The sequence below is a fragment of the Gossypium arboreum genome, chromosome 6 (genome assembly GCF_025698485.1).
Source record: "Gossypium arboreum isolate Shixiya-1 chromosome 6, ASM2569848v2, whole genome shotgun sequence".
Classification (NCBI taxonomy): Eukaryota; Viridiplantae; Streptophyta; class Magnoliopsida; order Malvales; family Malvaceae; genus Gossypium; species Gossypium arboreum.
Window position 1 is genome coordinate 9,767,983 of NC_069075.1, and position 10,064 is coordinate 9,778,046.

A 10,064-nucleotide genomic window follows, 5' to 3' on the forward strand; every position below is an offset into this window, starting at 1 on the left:
TTTTACCAATTTTGTTTCTTCCATATAAAAATAGATTCATTAAGCTTCAATTACATATTTTATTCATCATCTAATTCACTTTATACTATTTTTGGTATATTTTCAAAGTTGGACTACTGTTACTGTCCAAATCTGTTTTAGTATAAAATGTTGATAACTAAGTTTATAACATCTTCATTTCTTCTTTCTACAACATTTACCAACAATTCCTCTTATTACTCTTCACTAACATATCAAAACATACCATTCTTAAGGTTTTGGTAACATTTACAAAACATACCAAAATATCATTTAACAACTTAGATACTTTCAATATAACCAAAAGACATCCTAGGTACAATGCCATTTTCCAAAAGATAGAAACTTCACCAATTTGAGTTTGGGGATCGGCTTGTATCTTTGAGTCCTTATACTTTCAGTACCTAGCCTCGCGCACGGAAACAAACCGTCGCTGAGAATACTCTCAGTGGTATTTCTATAAACAATAGCTTAATCAACTTTAAAACATGGTAATTCAAACACATTATTGCTATTATTCAATATCAATCAAGACTTTAATAACCTTTACTTTATTTACCCTTATTAACATAACTCGGACATCGACGGATACACGGATCCAACCCACACTCCGGGATAAGCACATAGGGCTTCATTGGAATAAATCCGAACTTTAACATTATAGTACACAAAGTACTTCATCGAACAAATCCGAACTTTAACAAGAGTCGACACATAGTGTCTCATCGACTCAATGTCGGAATATCCCAATACTTCCAATTCCTATGACATGTCAACTATATCCGACTAGCCCGACTAATGTTAATAGGGTATTCAAAATCACATTCATTTCAATATGGTAAAAATACTTACCTCATTCACATTTTCATACAATATAAATATCAAATATAGCAATAACGATTAAGCTCGGTTTATAGAAATACAAACCACTATTTATCGAATTTAATCGATATCTTCGTTCACTTTCTCTTTTCCTTCTTTGATGACGTATCCGTGCTACGTTTGCTACTAACAATCATACAATTAAAATTCATCAATATACTAATTCATAAAACACATTTTCACTTTCTATCAAACTTTTACAAAAATTCCAATTTCGTCCTTTTTCCATTACTAATCTTTTTCTTTAACTTAAGCTTCATATTCTCTTTTAATCAACTCATTAACAATTTCTAACTCATAAAATTCATTATAAAACATAAATTTTGAGCTCTATTCAACTTAATCCCTATTTAAACCTAACTTAGAATTCTTTTAATAAATCACTCAATTTTCACTTCTAACTTCAATTCCTATCAATTTAACCCATAAAACCTCAATTTATTCAACTAAATCAATATCTAAAAATTTTCTATTTTTCTTCATTTTAACCTCATACATGTAGAACTTTGAATTAGGCATCCATAAACATAAAAATCATAAGAAAATGAGCTAAAACAACTTACCAATTAAACTTTAGGGCCTTAATCCTCAAATTTCCTTTTCTTTTCTCTCTTTCTTTCCTTCTTTCTTTCTCACGTTTGCTCTCTGTAACTCTTTCTATGTTTCTTTACTCATTATTATTTATTCATTATACTATATTATATTATTATTAACCTATAAAAATATAAATTAACATGTGTAATAGCTATAACATAAAATATCTTATAGCTATTACACATATATACCAACTATTACACATGTTATATCATACATTCACACACATGGCACTTAGGGTCTAATTGCTAGATTAGTCCCTTTTACTTCTTTAATCTATAATTAAACTTTTATTCCTTATGCAATTTAATCCTTTAAACTAAATTCAAGCTACTTCACTTAATTAAACACTAAATAACCATTCAACTATAATTCATAAATATTTCTAATAAATATTCATGAATAAATTTCATGGAAACAAGACTCAAGACTCAATTTCCGATACCGTAACTTTCGGTTCATTACGAGAAAAAAATACGAAAAAGTGTCAAAATCGGTGTTATTTATTAAATTAATATAAAAAATACTTACATAATACATTTAAAACATTTTTGCTAAAATAATATAAAAATAATATCTGAAAATATTTTACTTATTATCATTTTAAAATAATAATAATATTTGTATTTAAATTGGATATATTTAATTTTTAATGTAGTATAGCAAAAGAAAATGTTGTAGAAAAATTGTTTGCTATTTTTTATTAAGTTATTCTAATAAATATTTAAAATCTATCAAACAATAAAATTAATAACCGAAATTTATTTTGAAATTGCAGCATCGCAATGGTTTCATTGATCAATAAGAAACTTTCTCACATATGTGACACGATTAATAATACGGTAATATATTGTTATTTGTTACGCAAGGGTTTCATTAAAAAAAATTTACGTAATTTAAGAAAATAAATTATGTTATTATAACTATTTTTTGTAATTTAACACTGTCAGGACTCGTACCGCATATTAAGGGGCAAGGTGAATGGTGTAGGATATTCCCCGGATGCACGACTGATGCCGTACTTAGAGCTAGTTGGATTCGGATTAGCAGCATTGACCCGGACGTTCGATTTGCGGTACGATTTAATATCCGCATTGGTCGGCGTTGGCGATGCCGAGACCCACACTTTTCATTTACCGTGTGGGGAGTGCACAGTTACTCTGGAGGATGTTGCATTGCAGTTTGGGCTCCCAATCGACGGGGATGCCGTCACGGGCGTAAGTGCGATAGATGAGCCGGCTGCACTTTGTTACAGCCTACTAGGATCCTCGCCCGGCGATGCTGAGTCTACTTTTTTGAGTTGAAATTTACATGGCTAAAGCCAATTTTCAACATTTATCAGATAATGCCACCGAAGAACAGTTGGTGTGCGCAGCTCGAGCGTACATTATGCATATCATAGGGGGTGTATTGATGCCCAATTCGAACAACAACAAGGTTCATATCCAGTATTTACCTCTGTTAACTGATCTGCGTAGTGTTCGCTCCTATAGTTGGGGTTCGCAGATTCGCAATGTTGTATCGTGAGCTTTGCCGGACGACAAAGCCTAATGTCATGAACATGGGCGGATGCCTTATATTGTTGCAATCATGGGCTCTTTATCGATGCCATTCTTGGCATCGGTTAGTCACCAACCATACGTATATCCGCTAGTTAACGGTGATAAAATTTAACTTGTTAGTAATTGGCAATTTCTTTATAATAATACTATTCTAATGAAACTATATTTACTTGAAAATTGTTTTCGTAGATGGAGTATTTATCCGGGTATCGGAGGTCGTACCTTCGTCCGATATATCGTCGATGATTGAACAACATGCCGGGAAGGGTAAGCTATTCAAATATTCGTGACATGTAATTGCTTTTTATATCTTACTCCAACCGTGTTAAATTTTAATCATGGTATTAATCGTGCGGTTTATATGGATGCCATACCGTAGACCGAAATTGCGGTTATTATACCTCGTGCGCCACGTTGATTCACGGTTGTGGTGCACAAACGCACCAATTATTAGTTTCAATGTAGTCGAGTGGTACCACGGAGATCGAGTACTACTGACGGTTTGGTTGCATCCAAGACATCCGGATCCGCCAATGCAGGTGGGGGAGGAGGTTCACGGTAATAACAAGAGAGGGAGACATGGACAGCATTGGGGGGTTACGCACCAGAGATATATTGCGGTGTGGGAGAGTCGGATGGCTCGAAGACCTCAGATGGATATGTCTTCCGATTTGCGCCCATCGTTAGAGTACATACAATGGTACTTTAGTATGGGGAAGCCATATTTACTTGGTGGGCAGTCGACTATAGTCCCCCCGCACGTGCAGCGATCTGGGGCATACGAGCCAGTGGCCGATATAGAGCCCGATCCTGACCGGATGCCGAGCATGACCTAGAGCGAGCAGGTATGCAACGGAGGCCGAGTCCGAGCGATCGCATTCACATTCGACTGATACTTCTTATCATCCGGATTTGGCAGGTAATGACTATTTCCTGGGCTCGTCATCGCATTCACTTTCGGCTGATACCTCTTATCATCCGGATTTTACGGGCAATGACAATTTCTCGGGCTCATCGGGGGGCGGATACCATTACAGATTTGATATGTTTGGGTCGTACACATCGCAGCATAGCACCTCTCCCAGCCCATATCCACCGCATTATAGATCGCCCCTACCGTATCCACTGCAGACTCCACTCCTACTGGGTTGTATCCACCGCAGCATGGCACTCCTCCCGGCTCAAGTTCATCGATACCATTCGAGCCATATGATTTTTCTTCTATGTATCAGAAACCCTCACCTGCGATTGAAGAGGATGTTGGTCGTCGCGATCACCCACAACGTGAACGTCGACCTCCGCAGAAATATACCCCTAGGACCACACCATCGAACCATCAATTTTAGGGGTTTCTTCGGTTTGGTTATATATGCAAGTTGAGTAAATGTAAACTCAACTAGTACCTTGTTTGAATATGTCAATTTGTTGATTGAGTGTAGGTAATTGGTAAAAATGTTTGGTTATGTGTGCTTCATGAGAATTAAATGATGATTATATTAAGTTTTATTGTGTAATTGACCATGGGATCCATGAAATGGTGAGTTCATGATTAGTTGTAAATGATATTATGATAAATATCATTATCCAAATCCTGTACTATAATATAATTTGTTTTTAGTTAATAAGGGTCGGAGCTATGGAACAGCAAAGCAAGGGTAACTTTAAAGAATAAATTGTACTAATTGGCTAAATAAAAATTCTAAAAATTTTATGGTAAAAGATATGTTAGCTTAGTTTCTAGAAAAATTAACGGATCTTAATTTGGAGTTCGTAGCTCGGATATAAATAAATTAAGAATCGCAACTCCAAAAATAGCTTGATAGATTTTTAACAAATAGAGGAATATTTACAATATAATTTTTTCATATAAAATAAATACATTACAACATAAGTTCAATTCCTACCGATCGTGACGATTGTCCGACATGATAGTTTCATTGCTGGGCATTTCCTCCGATTATGACCAGCTAACTGCATAATCCACAACGCGTGCTGGTCGGATTTCTCCCTAATGTCCATTTCATTATTGATTCTAGTTGATTGCGGACGACCTCTTGGATTCCTGCGTAGCCCTCTGTCTGGGACAAGTTCGAAAGTTATCGGAGGCACTTTCCATGTAGGCAGTCAGGCGCAGACAGGAATTCATTTTCCCATACACGTAACGTGCGATTGAGTGTGTACACATCTTCGACAAATTGTTCAACATTAAGGTTCACTTTAGCACACGCTGCAACGACATGCGCACACGGGTAATGAAGTGTTTGGAATCTCCTACAATCGCATTGTCTATACCGGAGATCAACTCTGTAGGACCTAGGTGGTAGACCGGGTCGACGACCAATGGTCTCCGTAACTCGAAACGTTTCAAGGCGTCGTGAATATATTTCTACATTCATCGACCTCGCCATCCGACGGTTTGCAACCATTGCATCCCTAATATCTTCGACAAATATGTGTCCCGCCTCAATCTGGTTAACTTGTTGCTGACCCATTCTTGGCATCAAGGTAGCCAACCTGTAGAATGTAGCCAAGAAGACTGTTGAAATCGGAAGGTGTCGTGTTTTCAACAATACAGCGTTGACCCCCTCAACTAAGTTTGTGGTCATTTGACCATAACAAAAGCCCTCGTCAAAACTTTGAGCCCATTGCCACAGCTCCATAGTACCCAACCACTGTCAGAAAGATGTATTTGTTTGACCCTTTATGTCACTCTCAAGTCGAGTCATCATTTGGCGAAAAATGTGTGGCTCTAGCTCGTACGCTGTATATGTATTAAGAATAGATAAGTTACTGAGATTGCCTAAAACTTATATTGAAAGGATAAGGCAATCGTTTACCTATTTTCACAAATTGTCTTTTCCATCTGCATTTTATAATCTCTAATGAAGTTAGGCTGCGATGTGACGGATGCAAGAACGGATCTCCATGGTACAACGGAACGTCTAATGGCGGCAATTAATCCTTTCCTCTATCGGAGATAATACAAATATTATCGTTGCTAATAACATACCTCCGCAGTTGGTAAGGAAGAATTCCACGATTCCATGTTCTCTTTATTTACAATGGCAAATGCTATCGAGAACGCGTTTCTATTGCCGTCTTGAGCAACCGCAATAAGTAAGATCGTGTATATTTTCCATATAGCGAGTCCCATCCACTTGCACAAATGGCTTGCGGTGGGGAAATGCGCGCACACATGGATCAAACGTCCAAAATATCGATGGAAAATTCGTTTTCCCAAGCGTAGTTGGTCATCCGGCCGTAATAAGGTCGGTATCAGTAACTCAATAACGGTCCTCGCACGCATACTCCGTATAGCGGTTATCCATCCCTGTAGCTCGTTATACGACGCATCGAAATCCCCATACAATTGCTCCATTGCCATCTGTTTTGCTATCCATGCCTTTCGATATGACACTCGACATCGAAATCGTGCTTGTATTTCAACAATCGATCAAACTTTAATGGTCGGCATGTCCTTCACCATTGGTATGATACACGTACAGATAGTTTTAGAATCAAGTTTTCGATGATCTTCTGTCATACGTGTTGATGTGCATGTGTGAGGCCCAACAAATTTGCGTATCTCCCACATCTGCGAATTTTGAATAAATGCAGCTCGTACCCGCCAATTGCAGCCTTCCCCCGACTTCCAACACTCCCCAATATATAATGTCGGTTTCGACAGTGCAACTTTATAATCTATTGATATATTCATGCTATACCGCTTAATAGCAAATACGCACTCTTCTTTACTTTCGAATCTCTGGCCGACAAATAACTCCTCAGGATCAGAATTTACGGCCAGTCGGTGAGTAGGAAGTATTTCAGGGTACTTTGAAAACTCGGCTACATGCGCTGCGTCGGGGTCTATGAGCGACATGTGTGGCCCAGGAATATTGTGAATCACAACACGTCGCATCTGGTTCCCGACCGAAGACGAGTTAATGTTTTTATCGTCATTCACGTCTTCATCATCAATATCATCGGGGACATCGTCCACATCGGGATCACTATCACTATCGACTTCTTAATAACAAGGATCACTACTATCGTAACCATCATCACCAACCACATCCATATCGGGTGTAACATTAAGATCGATATCAATCCCACCTATAGTCGATTCACTATCAACGTACGATATTGGAGCCACCATGCACGGTTCTTGAGCTCTATGTTCTTCACCATATGCAGTGAGATTTTCATTTTCCTCCATACCGGCTAACTCAGCAAATAAGTGAATCGGTGCATTTTTATCACTCCCATTCCCACAGTAAAGAGCGATCATTGTCTCCACGTCTTCGTTGTCTACAAGTTCCATTTCAGTGAATTTGATTGGATCTGTCGAAACTGGAAACTTGGAGAAAAGTTTCGAGATCCTTCTCCCACAACGTCTGACAATTTTTACATTAATTCTTCCCTTCATATCATCCAACGAGACATATCTATTAAATCTCATTGCTATTTGTTGCCGACATTCAAATATACATCCAACGGTTGTTGTCAAGATAATTCCATCGAAATAAACGCATACGAAAAACTGATTATCCATCTTCAATGCTCAATCTGATAAAAAATAAATAAACTTTCTCAAAATAATTTCGAACACCAAATAAACTACTTAAATAAAAAATTTAATTACTCAATATGCAATTTTGTCATTCATAAGCTCATAGTTTTTCGGTTCTCATTTTATACATAAATAACATTTATCTTTACATTTAATCATTTAAAATCAACCTAAAACGAGTTGTTTACCTAATAATATAAAAATAAAATAAAATACTAAAATAGGTTGTTTGAAAGATTAAGTGCCAAAAGTGCCAAAATGGTACTTAATCTTTCAAACAACTTATTTCGCTATTTTTTTATTTTTATATAATATGGGTAAAAATCTACCTAAAACACATATAAGAAAATAATATATTCTTTACATTACATAAATAGGCTTTTTTAGGTTTTTTAACAATAATAATAACTAACAATAATTATGGTTTTTACTAACAATAATAACAATATTCATAATCGACAACAAAAATAATAAAATCAACAATAATAATACCAGAAAAGCACATTAACAATATAAAATTTATTATTTAAAAAAATTATACCTTCTTTTTTCTTCTCCTTCTTTTCTTCCTTCTCTTCTCCTTTCTTTCCTTTTATTTTCTTCTCCTTTGTCTGAATCTTGCTCCTAGGGTTCTTTGGTTACGCTTGGTTTTATAGTGCTTAGGTGCCTTTGTGGGACCCACACTAGCTGGTGCCGCTCGCCAGAGGCAACACTGTGCCGCCTCGCACCCACATGTCCAATATTTTATTTTTTTTCGTTTTTCAGCTTTTTTTTCGAGTTTTTTTTCTTGTTTTGGTACTATTTGTCGTAGGTCTTGCTTTGTCGAGTGGCGTGACCACCCGACTATACCATTTTCGTATTTACTTTTTTTACTGTATTATTTTCGAATTTTTTTATTTTTTGTATATTTTTTTAGTAAAAAACCCGCCACTCCCACTTGTAAAATACACGTGTAGACCATGGGTGACTTCCAACAACAAGGGCAGGTTCTCAAAAGATATTGGAAACCAAAATCTTATTTAATCTCCACACGAAAATCGTACTTCTCACCCTCAAAAAATCCCCTTCACCAAAAAAGTTTGAGGAAAAGCCTTTGGTTATCCAAAAGCCATCGCACCACCCGCATCATCTTCACCATCCCCACCACAATTCAGAGCCACCATCTCTACCAGGTAATCATACTCTAGATTTAGACCCTCTCCCCTTCGCAATCCCTCTTGTGCTAGGAAATGAACCGGTCTATTCGCTTCATGGGGGGCATAAACAATCTCACACTTTTTCAATCCTTGTCTGACAATTCTAATGTCTTGAATATAAGCCCCGATGGTCGATCTATCATCACCACTCGAGTTCGCTTTCTTTATCAAAGAGAGAGAATCCCCTTCCACCACCTTTAGAAACTGAGATCCACCCCCAGGCTGAGTGCTTGAAGGCATGCAAGGGCCTCAGCTGCAAAAACCGACACTATATTTCCATTTACAATTACCTTTTCAGCGATAGTTTTAGATCTACCATCTTTAATGATTATCCCTGAATAGGAATTTGAAGAAAAGACATGAAACGCGACGTCAAAATTTATCCTGACAAAAGGTTCATCCGGTGGTCTCCACATCTCAAAACCCACATTCACAACAGGTAATTTCTTCACGATTTTATTTAGTTCAGCCACATAGGACGAAATCATACTTACAATATGTTGTGATGAGGCAAACACTCTGTCATGCACCCATTTGTTCCGCTCTAACTAAAGGATCCAAATCGTACATGCAATCTGCCTACAGGTATATTCCGACAAGTTAAAAAACAGTCCAAATAGTTAATTTTGAAAATTTTTCAAGTAACAGCCTAATTTTCAATGGTGTCAAATACAGTGATTCGAGATTATTAAATTCGATGAGTAAGTTTGAAATTTAATAAATTTAATATTTACGAGTGAAATGTGATTTTAGAAATATTTTTAAAAATAGTAAATTTTGTGAATTAAAAGAATTTATTAGATAAATTGGGTTGAAAATGAGGTATCGAGACCTCGAATTTATAAACCGAATCATAAATATTTTTATAAATATTTATAGAGTGTTAGTGAATTAGTATTAAAGTTTCGTTAAAAAATTTTAGCGTTTTGATCGTTAATTAATTAAAAAGAACTAAAGTGAAAAAGGTGCAAAACTTACTAATTAAAGAAATAGGGATTAAATAACTTAAGAAGTAATTAAGGGAGGACCAAATAGGCGGTTAGATACATAGGCAATGGCTTGGATGACATGTGTGCATAAGAAATAACAAACCTAGTGTGAAAAGGGGTAAAATTGAAAAATGACAAAATTTAATAGTTAAAAAGGATGTAAATGAAAATCTAGAGATTTCTTCAAAATTCTCAGCTAAAACAGCCATTAAAGAGACTTTCTAAGCTGGTTTTTCATATTTTTATTACA